This window comes from Alexandromys fortis, unplaced genomic scaffold (assembly GCF_014885135.2).
Source record: "Alexandromys fortis isolate MF-2015 unplaced genomic scaffold, M_Fortis_MF-2015_v1.1 scaffold_54, whole genome shotgun sequence".
Lineage (NCBI taxonomy): Eukaryota > Metazoa > Chordata > Mammalia > Rodentia > Cricetidae > Alexandromys > Alexandromys fortis.
In genome coordinates this window covers 8292397-8312087 of record NW_026067958.1, presented here as the reverse complement: position 1 = coordinate 8312087, position 19691 = coordinate 8292397, and the positions used below count along the sequence as shown (strand labels likewise).

The following is a 19691-nucleotide window of genomic DNA, read 5'->3' as shown; positions in this document are numbered from 1 at the left end:
CCCTCTCCCTCCTCCCACCCTTCTCCCCCTCCCCCCACTCCTTTCCCCCTCCCCCCACTCCTCTTCCCCTCCCTTTCCAATCCAAAGAGCAGTCAGGGTTCCCTGCCCTGTGGAAAGTCCAAGGTCCTCCCCCCTCCGTCCATGTCTAGGAAGGAGAACATCCAAACTGGCTAGGCTCCCACCAAGCCGGAACATGAAGTAGGATCAAAACCCCGTACCATGATGAGAAGCCAAGGACTATATCAATTCTTAAGAGTGCCCAAAGGCAAGGAGCTAGGCAGGGGGGGACCCAGGAACACCAGGGCAGTATTGGAACAGGGGAGGACCTCCAGGACAGAAGGAGGGGCTAACAGAACATGGGGAGGAGCACCAGGATGAAAGGAGGGACTATCAGGACATGGGAGGAGTTAGCAGGACGGAAGGAGGGATTAATAGGACATGGGAGGAGCTAGCCGGACAGAAGGAGGGGCTATCAGGACATTGGGGGGAGCTAGCCGGACAGAAGGAGGGGCTATCAAGACATTGGGGGGAGCTAGCCGGACAGAAGGAGGGGCTATCAGGACATTGAGGGGAGCTAGCCGGACAGAAGGAGACTGATAGTTTAGGGTCAACATTTTGAAAACCAAACTCAGAAGAAATACAATAAAGAGGCAATTAAGACATGGCAACTAATTAATTAGTAACTATTGTTGCTCTGCTAGTGATTGACTCATGGCTTCTCTGTTACTGAGCTAATAGTCACTTCAATTTCTATTGTTACTTTTTTTTCTTTTTGGTTTTTCGAGACAGGGTGTCTCTGTAGCTTTGGAGCCTGTCCTGGAACTAGCTCTTACAGACCAGGCTGGTCTTGAACTCACAGAGATTCGCCTGCCTCTGCCTCCCAAGTGTGGGGATTAAAGGCGTGTACCACCACTGCCCAGCCTGTTGTTTCTTTTTAAGTGGCCATTTTAACAATGAGTCAAACTGTATTTGTGTATACATGTGATTTTCATAATGGTCTTTGTACTCAGAAACTGAAGCCAGGTGTTTATTTTTAAGTGAGACCTGCCTTAAAACTTTTGCAGATAGGAATAGAGGTATGGCCCTGCAGTTAAGAGCACTAGCTGCTCTTGTAGAGGACCCACGCTCACAACCATCAATAACTCCAGCTCTTAGGGTTCTGCTGCCCTCTCTGCAGGCATCAGGCACACACATGGTGCACATACATACATGCAGGAAAAACACTCAAGGCACATATGAAAAAAACTAGGCACACATATGATGCATATACACACATGCAAGAAAAACCTAATCTAACCCTAATCCTTTAAACAATTTTTATGTGATCTCAGACACAGAAGCTCGTCAAGGCACCCCTTGTGTCACGCTAACACTTTATTCTTTTATTTGATTCCCTTTTCCCTTTCTGTGGATACTTTCATTATACTTTTAAGCCACTTAAGAACAAGCTGCAGTATATCTCTTTATCTTAAGATCCTTCAATGTGATTCCCTAAAATCATGCAATAAAAATGTTTCCTAAAATTAGAGCTAACATCCATAATTCAATTGACTGAATATTGTGCCATAACTGAACCTTCCAAATGCCACATGTCCCATATGCTAGACAAAACACAAAACACAGTCCAGACATTAGCAACCATGGAAAACTTTCTTCTATTTGTTTTCAGATTCATTGATTTTAATTAATCTAAATCATCGATCTTACAGCTACTGCCATGAGTTCTTTTGAGGAATTCTAAACGGTCCCTCTGCATCCATGAGTCTTTTGCCATTTCTAAAAAGCGTTCATGGGTCAATCGAGGCTGTGGCCTGGGTGGCCAGTGGGATGAGTAATGCATGGCCACAGGACCATGGACAATAATTAAAATATCAGTAGACTCAGTTGCAGCCACTAAACTGACAGAAAACATCAGCTGACATCTTAGGAGTTTAGAAACAGGAATCTACTTAGTACATGCGGCTCAAGACTTCAGCTTCAAAAAACTGGACTTATTTTCATAATCAACATATGAATTTTGGAATAAAATCAGCCAATAAGTTTTTCTCAAAGTTGTTACAGTTGAAATTACAGTATGTGTTTTCAGGAACCAGTAGCTCTCCTTGCCTCCTGACCACACTGCTGCTGCTCACTGACGTAGTTACCCAATGGAGGTAGGGAGGCTTCTGCTGATGGGGAATGACCTTGTTTGCCATTAGATCCCTGTCTGATGAGGCAACTCTTGTCAGCTACAGTGGAACCCAATTGTTCCCTTTTACAGGTAGTTTTGATCACAGTCCTAGACGTTAAGTACAGTTTTGTCTCAGATGAAACTGAGTTGTCTGTCCTGTACAAAGACTCCTAATAGCTTAAAGGAACATTTCATCTCATGCTGGAGCACACAGCCATCCAGAGGTGAATTCTCTACAGCACAGTCCTGTCATGAACACATCTAGTCATCTGCTTTCCCGAACACTCAGAGTGTGAGCTTGCGCGAGGGCCACTTCCTTCTATGGCAGTGGTAACCATGATAGCCAGCCCTGCTTCCCACAGTGTCAGGCTCTTGTACTCAGCTCTGTTCTCAAAGCATGGGCATAGTCTCTCAGTGTGGCATACTGGTCACCTCTTGCTGTTCCCGAGCTATAAATTAAATGTGATCATATGTATACATGCACAGTGAAGAAAGGCACACACGGGGTCAGCCCTGTCCCAGTTTCAGATGCTGACCGTGAGTCCTGGGGCACGTTTCCCCCCCGATGGGGCGCTGGTGCTATAATGCTCGCCACTCTTCATATAAAATTTTATCTATGTCCTTGTAAGTGGAGCATGTATTTCACCGGCAGTTGTACTGAGAGACTGAAACATGCTCTGCCACAGGCCAAGCCGTGGAACTCTTCCAAGTGCCCATCCTCAGGAGAGTCTGTCTGGGCATATCGTCTGCTGAGCTTCCAGGTTGTTCGTGTGCCTTTGAAACTGGATTTAGTTCCTATTAAAAGAAGATATCTTCTGATCTAATTTCTTTTACACTTTTTTCCCTTTCAGAGCAGAGGGGAGGGGGAACCCCATAAAAACCTGTCCTTTCCTCAGCCAGCTTTTTCTAAAGGAAGAGCTCCACTACTCTGTTTGGATACAGATACTTGGATCCAAGTGATCATTCCTTATACTGCAGTTGCTGTTGGGAAGTAATGAGCAGGCAATGCTTACATCCTGTCAGAGGCAAAAGCAGAGGGAGCCAGTTTAGAGCAGGCGCAAGAAGCCAATGCAAGTGCACCTGTTGCCAATGGGAAGTGTAACCCAGGAAAGATAACTGAAAGCCGCTCAGATGGCTCGGTGGGTCATAGTTCAATCCCCAGGACCCACATGGTGGCAGGAAAGAGCACAATTCACTTTGATTCCCAAATGTACTCTTTGGAACATACATACCAATACACACTTAGACAAATGAATAAGTGTAATAAAATATTTTAAAACTTCAAAAGATAACGGATAGGGTGTCCATCAGTTCTGTTGCCTACATGAAAAGCCAGACCAGTGATGTCTTTAGTCCTAGCACTTGGGAGGCAAAGGCAGGTGGATCTCTATGAGTTCAAGGACAGCCAGGGTTATATAGTGAGACAAACAAATAAATGAAGCTGCAAAACTATTGAGCATAAATCCCTATCCTGTCTGTCAGGAAGAAGCAGCTTAAGTGAGCAGCCCTTGGGGAGGGGGAGGGACTGATGGAGAAGGATGGGCACCTAGGAGACCAGCTGCCTTTAGAATTAGTTTGAATGTTTTAAAACAACATTTTAATTTTATAATTTTTAATTAAATTTTTTATATAACACATTTTAAACATTTCCCCTCCCCCAGCTCTTCCCTGATCTTCCCCACTTCCCTACCCACCCGACTTTATGTTCTTTCTCTCTTTTCTAAAGCATGTGAATATTTTACCTGCATGTATGTATTGCACCATGCTGATGCCTGATGCCTACATAGGTCAGAAAAGGGTGCTGGAGCTCCAGGAACTGGAGCTATAGACAGTTGTGAATCACCAAACCCAGGTCCTCTGCCAGGACAAGTGCTTTGGCTATTGTTGAGCCAGCTCTCTAGCTCCCTAACAGACAGAGTTTTCCCTGTCCCCAGGTTCCCCCTCACCAGCACTGGGATTTTAGGCTTCGGCCACCAGGCCTGGATCATGCAGTGCTGGGGATCAAAGCCATTTCCTGCATGCTAGGCAAACACTCTGCCAACTGAGCTATTCCCAGCCCTTTAGGAAGGCTAAAGGTCAACAGTATGGACTCTGTGCTCTCTCTCCTCTTCACTCAGCCTCCAGAAGCCACTGGTGAGAAGGATAAACCCCAGAAGGATAGGAGATGTGCAAAGTTCAGGAAACTCTCTAAAGTGAAGCTGTGCTTGGAGAGGGGAGGAAGGGACGTGGAAGAGACCACAGGCTGAAGGCAAGTGAGAATCCATCAGCACAAGTGTCATGGGGAGTTGTGCCCAGGCAGTGTCAAGCCCCTTAAAGGAACTCTTACCTTTAGGGAGTGCAGCTAAACACTTGGTATCAAGGCCTCTCCTGTGGTTGGCAGGCTCTTCTTTATCGTCAAAGCAAAACTCTTTCTGAAAGCTGAAATTTATCCCATTAATATAACATTAAATCAAGATGTAGAATACTGAGTGGAAACACTAAGCATAAAAACAAAACTAAGTATGTGTTTTATACTGGTGACTTTTTCATTTAGTTATATTTATGTTAACATAAAAATTTGTGTATATATGTTCAACTATGTAATTACATTGGCATCACTGGTGTGTGTGTGGTGGAAAAAAGACAGCCAGACCTCTATTCAGACTGGCAACAGCCTCTTGATCCCAGAACAGCTGAGTATGGAGGCGTACACACCCACCCTTCCTGGGCTACCATGTCTTCCTCAGAAGGCCAGCAGCTTGTTGAGGAAGTCTGGATTCTTTTTCCAGTGGTAAATTATGTTAATGTTGCATATGCCTTCAAACCACTAAGCAGCAGCATGGCCAAAAGGCAGGAAATTCCCATGAAAACTTGTCATAAATACAAGAGGAAGTGAAAGGGGTGTGACCTAGCTCTTCCCTGAAATACTGACCCCAGCTACGATTCTCCTATCTTCACAAGACTCCACGTCCTCAAACTTGGAGGCGTCTAAATGCCTGGTCCCTGGCCTGCATGCTTTGCAGTTGTTGCTGTGGTTTGAATATTTCCACCAGGGCTGACTTCTTGCTAATCACCAAAAGGTAAATGAGGAGACAAGGAAGGTGAAACCCTGCTGCCTCATAATGTGGGCTTTCTTTGCCGGTGTCTGGCAGCCTGTATTTCTTGCACGCATGCAGACCGTGTACCACTAGCACATCTGACATTTGGTGCACTGCCAGTCAGGCTACTGCAGTCAGCTCACATGAAGTAACAGCAGTGGCTCATAACTCCAGTGTCCCACTGAGTCAAGGTCACCAAAGTGTTTGACTTCCAGTTTATACTTTTCCTATCCTTGAATAAACCCTCCTCTCTCCTTGCCCTTATCTTTCCTTATTTGTTAGTTTCATTACATTTAAGATAATCTGCTAGGGAAAGGTTAGGGAATAAGCCCGAGGTGCCATTAAAACATGCCACACACATGAACCATGGGTGACTCAAATAATACATTTGTGCTCTTGTTAACCACTATCCCGAATCACAGTTCTAATTCACTGTATAATTAGATGTGCATGGAATATAGCAGAGACTTTCCTGTGTTGTGTGTTTATAAGAGCCACTCTCCAATACCAAACGCAGATTCAGACAACTCATTACTACAATGTGAAGGAACCAAGTCCTTGTAGCCAAGTGTGAGAGCCTCTATGGAGTAGGGACAAGAGCATCTGAGGGAAAGGAGGCCAGCACTGGGGCTGGTTCCGCTTAGCACAGCGACGTACATAATGAGTGAGACTCACGCCCAAGTGTATCAGGTATGACTCTGGACCTGTGCCATGGGCAGTGACCTCTAGGGAGGGACCCAGTGCACCCACCTCGTGTGGCTCACTCTTTCACTTGTAGTGCCTTACATCAGCAATGTAAGGGTCCGGGCACAGTAGGTAAATTAGATTGGCACTCATAATGCTCCGAGGACAAGGAATTTGACAACAAGGACTCACAAGTGGGTGGATGCAGGGAGGGAAGCAAGAAAGGAAGATGGGTGGGAGGGAAAAAAAAGACAGGAGGGACAAGGCTAAGCTTTTTTTTTTTAAAAAATCAAAAGCTCCCTGATAAAGAGTTTGAAAAGAGGTCTGTGAAAAAGAAAGCTAAGATGGCAATTAGCTACAAGTGACAAGCACACATTCTACTCCCAAACTGGGCCCCAGAAACAGCATGGTGTATAGAAGAGTCGCTGATGCTGGGAACACTGTTAACTCAGCTGCTTTACACAGAAAGAGAGAGAGACAGGCAGGCACACACACACAAACACACACCGTGTTTTGGAACTGAGCCTGGTACTTCAAACAGGCTAGGTAGGAACTGTACCACTGAATCAGGCCACCAGCTCTTGATATAACTAAATAACACCCTAGGCAGAAAACCTACTGCCAAACAAACCCATGGGTTGGAAATCTAAGAGCCCTGGAGGCTGGGCATGAAGTTCCCTGGGAAGCATTTGTCTAGCATGTGTGAGGCCCTGGCTTCTATTCCCAGCTCTTCCTTTTTTTCCAGGAAAGAAGGGGGATTTAAGGGATTATCTTAAAAGCCATCGTTTATCTCCAAAGCATAAGAGTTCTTGAACAGAGGCCACATTACCTGTCAGCTTTTCTTTGGTGTGGGAATCCAATGAAGCTTAAGTTTTTCTTGTTGAAATCTAAGGAAAAGGAAATAGCACAATGTTAAAATAATTACATAGTCACTTAAGAACATTCCAAAGAGAAGACAACCTTCAAACTCCCCTGCAACTTGTAATTTAGGTAAAAAGGACATCATTAACTAAATAAAAAAACTTTTGAGAATCACACTCGACACAGAAATCACACACATAAGTCCTGGTTTGCTTTCTTCCCTTATCAAGAGGCCCCTGCACAGCTCATAGGTTAAACAAACATTCTGACATTTTTCAAAGCCATTTCAAATTTTTATGGAAAAAATAATTTGAAACAATTAAATACCAAGTAACAGTTATATACTGAGAAGGGAGGAAAGAGAAAATAATTGAGTGATTTGGGTCCAGATAAGCAGAGATAATGAGGCAATGTGCCTGGAAGATCAGAGATTCCTTTCAGAGAAGGTGGGAAGGTAGAGGGCGCTGAAGAGCAACAGGTGCTTGGCTGTGTCCTTTCTGCTTTTGTTAAAATCTCGACAACTATACATATACACGGTGTGCCGGTATGTGTGCAGAGGTCGCAGGGCAAGGTGCAGGTGACACGTCTATTGTGTGTAAGTATGCATCTGCCACAGCACACAGTGGGGGTTAGAGAACGACCTTCAGCAGCCGGCTCTCTCTTTCTACCATGTAATGTCCTTGGAAGTGAACTCAAGTCATTGCATTTGGTGACAAGTGCTGCCTACTGAGCAACCCCACTGGACAGACTCATTTGTTTTTGAAGATAGGATATATGATGTAAAGACAGCTGGTAAGAATTCCATACAGGAAAATCACACATCCAGGGTGAACATGTTAATGGAAACCAGGCAGAGACAGGATGTATATGGGGTCACAGCTAGCAAAATGCATTACAGCTTCAGGCACAGAGAACAAATTCAAGCAGACCTGAGACAGAAATTCCTTCCCCCAAGTAAGGACCTTTGTAGTTTACTATTTAGAATCAGAGCCCGAGGGGCGGGGGTAAAGGTACAAGACATAACAGATGCCAATACTTCTTTATTCTTCAAAACATATCTCAAGTCCTAAAAACTGGAAGTTAGGAACAACAGGGAGGCATAGTGAAATTAAAAGTATAAAGTCAACTAGACATTCAATTTTCATTCCAAGCACACACAAGCATCCTGTCCTAACTACACAAAAAAAGATAATTCTGATTTTAAAAAAAGGAAAGAAAGAAAAGCTAACAGATGTTATAAAAGGAAGTTGCTGAATTGTTCCAGTCTTGTCCAGCAGAGCACTTGTGCTATGAAATATTCAGGGTAGATAACGGCTGGGTTTCAGAGCAGCATTTAGATACCCACAGCATCTCCCTTTTGTTCCGGCACCACATATATAACAGCACTCCAGCAATCAGACGGGAAGCAATTATTTCTCTGGGCTGGAAAAGAAGCCACTGGAAAGATAGTATTTTCTTCAAACTGTCTCACATGAAGAGTTAAGAAAGAGAGACTCGCCCACCATTGCCTGCTGGAAGGAAACTCGCATGTAAGACTGTCGTTTCAGAAAATATTTTAGGTACAGTGCAGCATATCCATAATTTGATCCAAAGTTTGGAATTTAATTAGCAATTTTGTCATATGAAAGCTTTCATGGTTTAGCAATAGAAAAAAAAAGACATTTTCAGCAATTACAAGCGTACCTAGGGACTCCGATAGCTAAAGCATCCTTTTAGACAGCCAGCTAGATGATAAGGTGGATGCTTAGAATATTAGCTTCCACAGCAAAGACATTAGAAAATGGATACAGAAATGTATTTTCCATATTTCCCATCTTACCTTGTTTCTCGGAGAATCTGAAGGCTCCCAGGCAGCTAGAAAGCCCTGGGTTTCTGAACATGGCTGCACAGGGAACACTGGGCACCACCAGCCCAATTTGACAGCTAATTCTTAACCAGCAATGGCCTTGGGCCGCTCTAAGCAAAATTGGGTTGCAAATTTCCAGAGTGCAGGGCTAGAGTGAGCAACCAGGCACACGTGTCTTTGAGCTTACAGTGCACACAAATCAAAAGGCTGCAACAAATTAAACTCCTTCGTCAGATATGAACAGAATTAGAGCTGGAGATGCTCCAGCAGACAGGGTTCCAGAGAGGGTATTTCAGATTATGCCACAGCAAGGCCTTGGGGAATCACAGAGGAAGTTTTGCTCAAGAAGATAACGCTGAGACTATCATGCCAGTGTCGAAAAGAACTAGCCTAATACCAAATAGCCCCAAAGAAGAAAACCCCAGAGAAGGACCCAACATGTTGGGGCGCGGCGAGTTGCCTAAGTGTTCCCAGGCTGCCCAAGCTTGGCTTTGGCTGAGCTAAATAAAATATTTCACTTAACCTGGATCCAAAAATTCATACTTTAAGAGTTAAGATTTATAAGCAACATATGAGCAAAACTGTGGAGAAAGAAAAGGCAGATATTACCAGGAGAGTCAACCGTTTTAATCTCAGACAGAAGCTGTCAAGCTTTAGTGATAAGATTGCTGCCTGCGTTGTTCCATCGGCAGCCTGTAACTGAAGGGCTCAAGGCCAGATAATAAATTTGGAAGAACAATTGACAATAATTAGAGATGGACTGTTTCCTCCCTACAAAGGGACATTAAAGAAACCCACAGGAAATAGGCTCCATTACAGGGTAAGGAAACTGGACTAAGAAGGAAACCTGCTTTCAGGAGAGAACTGGTAGCTATGGAGTTATGGGATCAACAGGGAGGGGAGTCAAAGTCATTATTTATCCCAACTCTATGCAGTGGCAGGGACCCTGAGTTTGTCGGCCTTTGTATCTTTGATCCTGAACATTTGTTTGTATCTAACCGGCATATAATAGGTCTGCAGTTAATTTCTGCAGAGTGACTGCATGAAATAATGGAATAGTCTTTTCTGAAAGCTAAAACATACTTTGGGCTTTAGATTTAGATCACCAAACCAGATCATCTCAGATACAGATACAGCTGAAAATGAAGAACCGATGGATAGACAGATGGACAGATGGACTGATGGATGGATAGATGGATGGACGAGCATGTTACTCTTTGAAACAAAAGATACTCTTCACTCTCAGATATAGGAACACTTGACTGCTAGCTGGTAGCAGTGTTTAGGGAGGTTATGGGATGTTTGAGGAAGGAAGCATGGCTGGCAGGGGTGGGTCACTGGGATAGACCTGTGGGGGTTACTGTCCAAGCGCCCTGCCTCTTAGTTCCCTGAGACGTGAGGGGCCTCAGGTGTACAGTCCACAGCAATGGATCTCACTGTGCTTTCCTGCCGAGATGAACTGTATGCTCATAAGCTGAGAGCCGATCTAAATCCTTCTCCTTGCTGCTTCTGTCAGGTGTCTTACCCTATGCCAAGAGAGCTGAGACAACGTGAGACTATAGGACACCACCAGTCAGCAGCCTTTTGTGCTTCCTCTACCTGCTCAGTTACTTCTTGCTCATCCAGGAAGAATGTGGTAGATAAAATTGTTAAAAATAAAACCTAAACAAAGAAACAAAAGAACCTTGGAGGAACAGTAAGGTACTGAGGATACAGTTCCCTTTGGGGAAAACTGCCGAATATTCATCTCCTGGGCAGGGGATGGATGTCACATGACCTCTGCAGAGTGTGGGAACAAGACAGATGAAGGGAATTGGAAGAGTTACTAGAACTGTTGGCCTTGTCCGAGAACCCCTAAACAAAGCAAATGTCATGGAAGAAAAAAGAAGAAGTTCTTTATGAAACAATGGGTATAAAATGTAACCTTCTTCTAATCTGTAGGAAACCAAGTGAGATCAAATAATCCAACATTTCATGTCAACAGAAAGCGTCCGTGAGGACTGGAGGGACAGCCCATCGGGTAAGGGTACTGGCTGTGACAAAGGGCAGAGGGACAGCACAACACGGCTCACTGCTGTAGCTCACTACAGGGGCCCTTGCAATGCAAGAGACAACTGTCCTTATAGAGGTCCTCTCACAAAGGAGAATGTGGAGACCAGGAGGGAGCCTACCAGCGGCCTAACTGGTTAAAGGCCACTCCTTTTGTAACGATGCCAAGACCTGCACCTTCATGTCCTCACCTCTGTGCTTAGTGCTCGCAGGCGCTGGACCCCTGTGTCCTCCCAAAGCCTGCCAAAGCCTGCCAGGGAGGGCTTGTTATGACTCCACTGTAGATGAGAAAGCTGACATTTCCTGGGAGGACACAGAGTCTATTCACTACAGCCAGTGAGGGCATGCACAGACCAAAGAGACTTCCTCCAAGTTCACCTTGGTATATCAATGAGTTAACTGGGCTCCTGGACAGGGAACACTGAGTGAGGGGTGGGTGAGCCACAGGATGGAAGTTCCCTGGGTAACTCATGGGTTGTCTACCAAAGACTCCCGCAGTCAACTGTTCATCTATCACGTAACCCTGAGAGGAGCCTTGTGAGGGTTTTTAGAGGGAGTGTTTATAGGTATGGTCTCCGAAAAGTCTCCTGTGGGGGGTTTCACTCAAGATGGCAGTGGTCATGTCCAACCCAGAGGAAATAACTATGCAACAGATGTGTGTGTGTGTGTGTGTGTGTGTGTCCATGAATGGGCTACTTAGAAAAATCTCTTCCCTTCAATTTTACCTTTTTTAGCCCCTCCCACCCTCTGAGATGGTCTTGAGTATCTCAGGCTGACTTCAGACTCCACTCTGTAGCCCAAGGTTGAACTTGAACTCCCAAGCGAGTGCTGAGATTACAGGCAGGGAATCTCACACAGGACGTCTAGTTTATACAATTTTAGGGGTTGACCCCAGGGCTTCATGCATGCTAGGCAGGCATACTGCCAACTGACATCCATCCCTGCTCCTGTAAAATGTATTTCTAAAGGCAGAACAGCATTCTCTGGCTAGCCTGAAGACAGCAAGCGAGGGGAGCGACAGTGAGGTCAGTGACAGGTGAGAGTTCATGTGTCCTCACTCAGCCTCATTCTCAGCTGACCCCCACATGTGGAGATTTGGTGCACAGTACTTCTGTGCCAGCCTTAAGTGCCATCCGCACCTCCCAATGAAGACGGAAGCTCTCCCACTCTTCTTGGGAAACTGAGCTGAACAGAAATGACAAGGCAGCATGGCACAGACAGCTATCCAGATACACACTACCGTGAGCTAGTGACAATTTCTAAGATCAAGATGCGCCACAGAAACTGTGTTACTGAAAGCTCACATACACTTCCAAAGATGGTGGAAGTTCCAAGGCTGAATATACGGTTCCATTGCTTCATGAAGGAGTGTGCTGCATGCCAGACCGACCAAGCCTCTGGTGGACTTTATTTATGTGCTGAGTGGGAAGGCTTGACACCCAGTGGGCCCTCTCCTCCCCTCTCATCACGCCCTCTCTGCATTCCTCACTCCTTCCCCCACTGTGGGCTCCCTGGAGGCTCTGTGGCTCCTGCTTCACAGCAATATTTTGGACAAGTCTGCAAATAAAATTTTACCTTCCATCATGCCATAAGGTAATTTAAAACAGGCTGTGTGTGCAGGGATGAAAGGGCAGAAATACTTTCAACAACAAGATATATTACAACTTGCAGCTACCTCTCTATCAGATATGTTGAAAGGAAACCATGCCTTTACACATCAGAATTCCTTTCTGAGGCAAAGACTTCCTGACATCTTCTTAAAGAGTCATTAATGCCTTTGAAATAAAACTTCAAATGAAACATGTCAACAGTTATCATGAAAAAATTAATCATAAAACTTTCAAGTTGAATTAGGGTTTCTTATTAATGATTCTTGGGAAGAAAGTCCAGGTTCCCTCAGCAAATGGGCCAGGGATTCCCAGAGTAACAACAGAGGACCAAAGAGAGGCCCATGTTTAAAACATGCACTGGGGATGGGGGTGCAGCTCACCAATGCATGTACTTGCCCAGCCTGCACAAGACCCTAGGAAGGCTTGGCAGCCAGTATCCCAGGGTGAGCTGACGAACACTGAAATGTGCATACAATGGAACATGGCGCCCTCAGAAGGAATGGTGTTCAGACATGTTCAACAAGAGGGAAACCAAGGTTGCTACACTAACTGAGATGAACCAGCCAAATATTGCGTGGCTCCATTTATCTGAGGTCTCTACAATAGTCAAATACAGAGTCAAGGAGGGAGGAGTTCCAGGAAGAGGAGCTGAGGCCTCAGGCATGTCCAGAGTGTTCAGGGAGTGGCACTAAGAACACGTGTAATCCATGTGTAGCATCAACCCACAAAGGTTCTGAAATGAACTTGGGCAACAGAGTCCCAGGGTTTATTGTGCACCATACACAGCACCTCTAGAAATACTGGGGGGGGGGGACGCGCGCACGTAGCAGCTTCACTGAGAAAGTGCTCTCCTGCAGCAGTCACCAATCGTACCCAATATACACTCCTGGCTCTCAGAGGGTCCATTTGCTAACTAGTGGAGGAAAACCAGCGAGAGATGAATGCAGGTGTCACTGGCACCAGGAAGGCAGATTGGGTACCCATAGGAAGATGGTACAGGAAAAAGGAAGACAGAGTCCTCGCTGGGTTGGAATGGCTAGATAAACAAGTGAATTCAATGCCTCAAAGTCACACACTTGTTATGCCTAAAAGCCTCCCCAGTCTCATGGGATTATACCAGGGTCCAGTGCTGAAACATCAGTGTAAAAACCATGTGATGTCCAACTCGAAGACATGGGGTTAGACGGGGAACACTCCTTGAAAAAAGTGCTGCTAAGTGAGTCTATCTAGGAAGGAGAAAATAGTGGTAGGTGGGTGGGGAAGAGCTGTTGCGTGTGCCAGGCACTTCGGCTGGGAGGAGAACCTGGGAGCAAAGGTGTAAACGGATCCTGTCAGACTACTGAGATGAGGGAAGGAAGGCAATGGGCACTCTCTGAAAACCCCAGAGACACCTCTGAAGTTCAGCAGGAGAAAAACAGCGAAGCGTAGATTCTCACCAGATGTTGACACTGAGCTAAAATATATCATGCTGTCCTTTCAGACAGGGAGAAAATATCTAGGAACCCAGCATTTCTTCACATATGGCTTCGGGGGCTATAAACAGTGGGATGGAAAGGCATACGAAAAGATATATTATCTATCTGGCTGTGCTTTCATTAACCCCCCTTCTTCTTTTCTTTCTTTCTTTCTTTCTTTCTTTCTTTCTTTCTTTCTTTCTTTCTTTCTTTTCTTTCTTTTTCTTCCCTTATCAATCATATGTTTATATTCTCTTTCTGTCTCCTCCTTTTCTCTTTTCTCCCTCTCATTGCAATCCTCCACAGATATTCACAACCTGGTCCATGGTCTTGGCTTCCATCACCGCATATAACCCAAAGCCACCATATCACTGGCCCTCTGAGGCTTGTGAAGCAAACTGTTGCCCAGGATGTACAGAGATTCAGTGTTGTGAGATTGTAGTGTGAATGGAAACTGGTGTTCTGTTACCTGAAGAACTTCCCAGTTCAGTTAGCATCTCATCCCAGTTGAGATACAGCTCAGTGGAAGAGAGAATGCTTAACATGCATAAGGTCTTGTTCCATCTCCAGTATTGCTTTGTTCTTATACCTATTGACCTTCCTGACTTCTGCAGTGTGCACAGTCAGTCCTCCATGTTCTTGAACCAAAAATATAGTTAAATCTATTGAATATCTACAGATGTTTTTGTCATAACTACTTGTGCTGACTAGTCTTATGTCACCTTGACACAACTAGAGTTATCTGAAAGGAGGGGACCTCAATTGAGAAAAAACTTGTCCATAAGATCCAGTTGCAAGGCATTTTCTTAATTAGCAACTAATGGGGGAGGGCCCAGACCATTGTGGGTGGTGCTGTCTCTAGGCTTGTGGTCCTAGGTTCTATCAGAAAGCAGCCTGAGCAAGCCAGGGGAAGCAAGCCAGTAAGCAGCAACCCTCCATGGCCTCTGCATCAGCTCCTGACTCCAGGATTCTGCCCTGTTTGAATTCCGGTCCTGACATCTTCAGTGATGAGCAATGATGAGGAAATGTAAGCCAAATAAACCCTTTCCTCCTCAGCTTGCTTGTTGATCGTGGTGTTTGATCACACCATACGATACTACCTAAACAGTGCCTTGTAACAGCTGGCTATAGCTACAGATGTGTTTAAATTACATACGGATACCATGGAATGCTGTAGAGAGAATATTTTAGCATGTTCATGCTTGAGTCTCCTCTGGGAGTTCTGGGAAACCAGCATTGAAAAACACTGGACACTCAAGTGACCAAGTGAGTTCCTTTCTTTAGTGAGGTTTCAGACTATGAAAAGGACATCACCTATCAAGCTAAAGACACATTTTTAAACAAATGTCAGTCCCAAGGCCCTCAAAACCCTGGCTACCCAGCTGATTCTTCTGAAGCATCTCTCCAGCTTCCTGTTGGTCAGTCAAGTACATATGACCACCCTATCTATGAGCAGTAGGTAGAACGAGAGACCCACCCAGAGCCATGTCTGAAGAAAAGCTGCTTTTGCTACAGGATTGCTGTGAGGACCCAGATGCTATCACAAGCAGCTGGAACAGTGCAGGCCAAAGTCCATAAGCTGCGCTGTCCTAGACGGATGCATGTTTAATACGACTGCTGTCCGGTGTAGCTTGTCCCTTCACAGCAGTCAGGAAGCAGCCTAGGCCACAGAGTCAGTGATTGACTTTCTTCCTTAGAAAGGGCAAGGCATGGGCTTGGGGATGGGGCTCACTGGAGCCATGAATTCCATCCCCCCACACCAAACAAAAAAAGATTAAAAAAAAAAAAACAAAAAACATGTAACTATACCCAAGCGTGGTTACTCCTTAACATTGGACCTTTTCTTTTAAGATGAATTTTTAATTTTAAGATGAATTTTAATTTCCCTCTCTCATTAAAAAGTTTATTTATTATTATTAATCGTGTGTGTGTGTATGTGTGTGTGTGTTTCTGAGCTCAAGTGTGAAGACAAATTGTGCAGAGGTCAGAGGACAACTCTGTGGAGTCTCTCATCCACCTTCATGGGAGAACCAAGGGTGGAACTCAGATCCCAGGTTGGCACTGCAAGGGATGAGCCACCTTCTCGCCACATCCACATCTGTCTTTTGTCACTAAGACTATATGCAGGGAATGTCTGCCTAGCATGTTTGAGAGCCTAGGTTTTCTAGCTGCCCCACCCCCACCCCAGAAGGGAAACAAACATTTTTAATAAAGTCCATACTTCATAGAATGACTCAGTACATGCTACAGCAGAAAGAGCCCAGGAAAACAAGATAAACCTCTTTGTCCTACGAGAAGTCGTCCCCGACTACAGACTTATTTGTAACCACATCACAAAGCATGCCTGCCAAAGAGTCCACATAGTCCTGTCATCGGAGAGCACTATACCAGTCCTGCCATTGGAGAGCACTATAATTAACTGAACGGTTCTAGGCCATGCCTCCAGGGTGTGGACTCTCCTGCTCCTCACAGAATAGTCGCAGGGCGGCAGGCCCTGCCAGTCTGTTTTCAGACACCAGCCTCCTGGGGCTGCCTAATAAGGTCATCTGCAAGTTGACTGGCTGGCTTATAGGTCACCCACTGTTTACCCTGCAAACTGGGCAGGCAAGCCAAGCAGGAGCCTGCCTTTGGCAGACAAAGGGTTACCCATTGCCAAAGCCTCTAAAAGGGCTGCACTGAGACCATTAACATAATAATAGAAACTCCTCCCAGCAGAGACAGACTCCTGAGACAGGGTCTACTTTACCTGGTTGAAGTAAGGGAATTTCTGTTTGGAAGTCTCACCAGAGAACTCCCCAGAGGCCATCTCCAGGCCTCACAGAGCACATCTCTCTCTCCAGGTAGGTCCCTGACTTCAAAGTAGCAACCCACTGCGGCAAATACACGCATGTCCTGGATGCTTAGGAGTAATCCCCTGGGCCAGGTGTAGCCAGCAGTCTACAGCATTCCAGAAAATAGACAAACACCAGAAAAAAATACATTTCCATATTTTTAGAGAAGGAAGCTGGGGTGCTGAACAAACCACACTTAGATACAAGCACCTATTATCCTGATCCTATTAAGACGCAGCTCCAAGACTGCCGGGCCCCTTGCACTTCTATATAAGGAAAAGGAGCAGGCATGCCTTGCACATCACTCCTCCCTGTGACAAGTCTCCTCTAGCTTCCAGTCATCTGCCCCTTTGTCATTCAGCGGGCAGTCCACACTCCAAAATGCATACGTCTCCAGAGTTTTAAACACCGCTTCTAAACTTTCAGCAGGGGCTCACAGGAGACTCAAAACTGGGGCAAAGTTGGCAAAGGCAGGCCAAGGAGAGAGGAAGACATTCAGGGACAGAATTCACGGGAACCTAATTCAGAGTCGCCAGGCCAAACCTGTGCCAACCCCCCAGCTCTGTGTGTGCACTGTCTTTCCACTGCTGTTGGGTCCATCGGGAGCAGTTGACACTCTCATCACCCTCTCCCTAGACTTTCTTAGGACTCAATAGTTAGCACGCAGCAGCGTTCTTTGCTTCTCTGGGGAATATTGAGTTTGTGGGGCTTGAGACAGAACTATGAAAAACAGAGGTCTATCACATGCTAATGGGCTGGTGTGTAAATGCCAGGTCAACTTCTAGTTTTCCTTCATCTAAATCAAATAGTTCCCATGGGGTTCTTTGGTGGTTACTGGAAATTCCTGACTAGGAGACATTAACAGCCCAAGTTCCTTCTCTGAGCACTGCAGACAGTGGTGTCCTGTGCCCAAGCAAGGCTGCCAAAATTAAAGCGTCACCCACAGGCTCAACACTCCTTTCGCTGGTAACCTTGACCCCGGAGACATCTGCTTTGGCTTTTCCAAGTCAGGCAAATTAGGCAATAACTACTTCTTCTGGCGGGTGTGCTTCAGTCTCCTGCAGGCATCCACAGTCTGCTTACTGAACCCCTCTGCCCTGGAAACACTGGGAAAGTAAACAGCCGTTTTGAGACTTCTTAGCATCTAAATTCCCATATCAAAAGATGAAGACATCTGGGTTTTGTTGAGGCCCATTCAGAGAAAGTCACTTCCCCCTGTCAAAAGAATAAACTATTCTACCTGACATTCTCAACTATCCTAAACATTACACACTTTTGCCTCCGCCCCTTAAGAAATCCAGGTGGGCCTGCCAATCATCTTGCCAGGGACCTCCCCCAGGAAGCCCTGTTAAGGTGTCCTCCTGAAGGACTCTGCAGAGCTGTGGCAGGCCCACTTTTAGCATAACTTTTCCTTTTCTCTCAGATACTGGTCAAGGCCTGGGCGCTTTCCCTGATGACAGGACTTTTCCCTTGGTTCTCCACAGTTCCCTGTCTGCAGAACACCTATTGCCTGGCTGTTGTCTCACCGTGCGGCTCCACCGCTGAGCCTGCCTGCTTCCTCAGACTCTTTCACTTAAAAGACATGGCTTTCTCTTTCTCTTCTTCATCTCCTTCCTCCCAGGAACTAGAGCGGTTTATGCTTGGTTATCCAGTTTTGTTTTTCTCAAACTCTAATAAAGCTCTCCTTAATCTTCCTTTCGAATCTGTTTACAAATTATCAGGAGACTGATACTCCTTTAAAAGGAGACTCCAATTTCCGTGGTAACAGTCTGGGCCCGGGGTTTAGGTGGAGCGGCTCAAAAGTCCAATGTGACACCCAGAAACTACTGGCTGGCTGCTGTGATTGCTTGAGTCCCAAGCAGCTAATTCTTTAAGGAGCAAGCATGAAGGCATTGAGTGCCCCCTCTTCCCCTGAGGCCAGCTCTGGTGGAATCTAAACCAGCACTTCCACCAGGTGCCAGAGGAAGAGAGACAGTTTACTTAGTGGCTTCAGATTTTGTTCCCAACCTGTCAGCCAAGAGACCTCAGAGACAGCTAGGGTTGCAGTATGATCAGGGTTTACTCAAACATCCACACGTGGTCCGACATCAGAATCTCTCAAGAAAAGACGGCAGCAATGGTGCAGACATCCCCCTTGGGAGCCCGAGGCAAAACTGTGAGCTCCAGGCCAGGCTGGGAAACTTCATCTCATAATTAAAAGTTAAAATTATATATATATATACATATATATGTGTATATACACACACACACATACACACACACACACACACACACATATGGCATGTGCTAGGGCTCAGGGGCAGAGCAGTTGCCTGGCCCCTCAAGGCTCCAGGCTCAGTCCCCGGTACCAAATAAAACCAAAACAAAAATAGAGCTAACGAGCTGACTGGTTCCATGGGTAAGAGTGTTGTAAAAATGTGAGAACGAGAGTCTGGGTCATGAGGAACTGATGCAGGAGGACCACTGGGGCTTTGGGAGCAGCCAGCCTAGCCCCAAAACAGTGAACTCCGGTTTCAGTGAGAAAGCCTGTCTGAGCAGAATAAAGTTCAGAGGGAAAGGATAGGCCACCAGATGTCTCTGGCATTCACATGTGTGCCCGCACACACATAATCACACATGCCATATACATACAGGCATGTACTACACACACACACTACACACACTAAATAAAGCCATCAGTAATGTGGACAAAACTATAACTGATTATAAGGATGTGAAACAAAAATCCTTTCTTGAAATCCCTGTGCCTCTGTCCTTAACAATGAAGTCACTGTCAGCCTGCCGTCCTGCAGACACAAGGCATCCAGACAGGCTCCCCGGCAGCCGGCCATTCACACACCTGGCAGTGCTTGGCTGGTTCTGGGGCGGGAGGTGTGGAACCAGTCACCATTTATTGTCTATGCAGCAGGATGATACCATCTTGCTCCACACTGAACCCACACCAACTCTGCAGACTGACCAAGGGGCTTTGCAGGGACCTTACCCTGTTCTTAGGGGCGGGGGAAAGGCCCTCTCTATGGTAACACGTACATTTTATCTTTTGACTTTAGATCAAATATGCTGTGTAAAAGTGGTGGGAAGTGTTCTTAAAAATCGTTAAAGACTAAAT

The 19691-nt window shown here is 45.7% G+C and overlaps 1 protein-coding gene across 11 annotated transcripts in view; it reads right to left on the bottom strand.

Annotated features, from left to right (window-relative positions):
* Nucleotides 1-19691, bottom strand: part of Svil (supervillin) — a 194451-nt gene that overhangs the window by 72292 nt on the left and 102468 nt on the right. For 10 of the 11 annotated variants that reach the window (XM_050152512.1, XM_050152510.1, XM_050152517.1 and 7 more), the window contains exons 3-4: nucleotides 6761-6818; nucleotides 4497-4588 (exon numbers count right to left, since the gene is read on the bottom strand). The gene's annotated coding sequence lies outside the window, so the exon portion shown is untranslated. Of the gene's footprint in view, nucleotides 1-4496; nucleotides 4589-6760; nucleotides 6819-17526; nucleotides 17547-19691 lie in introns of those variants that run through there. The other variant, XM_050152514.1, reaches the window with a different exon arrangement.